This window comes from Gavialis gangeticus, unplaced genomic scaffold (genome assembly GCF_001723915.1).
Source record: "Gavialis gangeticus isolate Ggan-Ray unplaced genomic scaffold, GavGan_comp1, whole genome shotgun sequence".
In the NCBI taxonomy this organism is placed as follows: Eukaryota; Metazoa; Chordata; order Crocodylia; family Gavialidae; genus Gavialis; species Gavialis gangeticus.
The window spans coordinates 75,767-77,780 of NW_017728975.1; positions in this window are offsets into that span (position 1 = coordinate 75,767).

A 2,014-nucleotide genomic window follows, 5' to 3' on the forward strand; every position below is an offset into this window, starting at 1 on the left:
GTCAGGCCGCCTCCTGCCACCCGCGTGCCAGGCCGCGCCCCGCCCCGCCCCGCTCCAGCACCCAGGCCCGGGCAAAGAGGTGAACTATGCGGGCAGAAAGGCTGAGGAGTGTACTGCCCCTCAGCAGGGTGCCAGGGGAAAGTCGGTCCCCATTGCTGACGGAAGCCACCCCCGTCAGGCTGATGCCAGATCAGGGAAGCGGAGAAAACGAGGGCCCTCAGGAGGTGGTCGAGGCCAGCCGTTCCCGACCAACCTCTGGTATGGGTGCCACTGGTGACACTCAGGCAACCTGGCAGCGGTACACGCTAACGGATTTATTACGTTTACTTTTTATGACACGTTTGATGGTGGTACTCAAGGTTGAACGGAAACATTTGCTAGTGGTGCTTAAGCTCGCACTGTTTTCAAACTGAGTTTGGGAGCCACTGGTCCAGGCCAACCCTCTCCTCCAAGCAGGGCTAGCCCCAACTAGATCATCCCAGCCAGACTGGCCATGGCTGATCCCTTTTGAACCGTTCACTTCAGAGGGAGCGGGATCAGGAGAGGGAGGGATAAAGCTGGTCTCAGGCCACCTCTGTTCTCTCATATTCTGGTGTCCCAGGTTCTTGGGCAATCTCCAGGTTGTTCTAAGCTGTGATCTGCTTCCCATGGCCCACCTGAGCCCACAGGAGAAAGGGAACAACCAAAACATAGAAATTCTGGTCAGTTCTCCTTATTTCTGTACTCAGGTTGCTTGAGAGTAATCCAGCTAACTCTACCAGAAGTGGGGACCCTTGAGTGTGAGAGGCCTATTCCTTGAGCCATCTCTACTATTATTATGAGCCCAGTGCAGTGCCAAAGGGAGTGAAGGTGGTCTCACTGATAGAGAAACGCTTTTCCAGTATGCCTTTCTGGCCCCGGCCCCTTAAATAACATGAGGCCAGTCAACCAGCCACTGCCCTAAAGTTAAAATCATAGCAAATGAGGTTTGGGAGGGACCTCAGGAGGTCATCTAGTCCAACCCCCTGCTCAAAGCAGGTCCGGTCCCAACTAGATCACCCCAGCCAAGGCTTTGTCTACCCAGGTCTTAAAAACCTCTAAGGATGGAGATTTGTCAGCCTCTCTGGGTAGCCTTTCCTAGTGCTTTACTACCCTCCTTCTGAGAAAGGTTTTCCTACAATCTAACCTAAACTTCCTGTGCTGCAACTTGAAACCATTGCTCCTTGTCCTGTCAGCTGCCACCACTGAGAACAGTCTAGCTCAGGGGTGGAAAAATACAGCCTGTGGGCTGGATCTGGGCACCAAGGGATTTTGTCCTGCCCATGGCGGGTCCTTCAGCCCAGTCCAGGTGAGGAGGGACAGCCCAGGATGTGGCACCTAGGGTGGGTGTTCAGTGGGGCTGGAGGGCCGTGCACTTATGGGGACTTGCTTCTAACCACTGCCACCTGCCAGTTTCCTCCACTGCCACCAGCCCCAGCCCCACTGCCCAGGCACCCTGACCTGTCTGTCTTACACTCGTTGCTGGGGACACCAGACATAAAAGGTGGGCAGGGTTTCCATGGAGACTGGCCTGGGACCTGCGCGGGCAGGGTGTATGGCCTGGTGGATAGGATGGGGCTGTGGGTGGGAAGGGAGCGGCATCTGGGAGTGGGAACGGTGGGCGGGGCCAGAGCTGGGATCCAGATTGGGATTGCAAGGTGGTTCCAGCATGGGACTGGGGCCTGAGTCTAAGCCACAATCAGCTGCCCACGTCCTTGTGACAGGCACCAGTCCTGCGGGCAGAGGCATGTGGGGAGTGAATCATGGTTCTGCCCTAGACCCTGGCTCCGTGCTGTCATGGCCCCGTGATCCTGATCCCAGCCCTGGCGCTATTTGCCTGTCCTGCTTCCAGATGCCGCTTGCCTGCAGCCCCATCCCATCCCACCCCCCTGCCCATGCCATTCCCTCTGCCCATCCCATGCATCCTGCCCATGTGTATCCCACCCAGTGTCCATGGAGACCCCAGGATCACTATGCAGTGACAGCATGGGGCTGG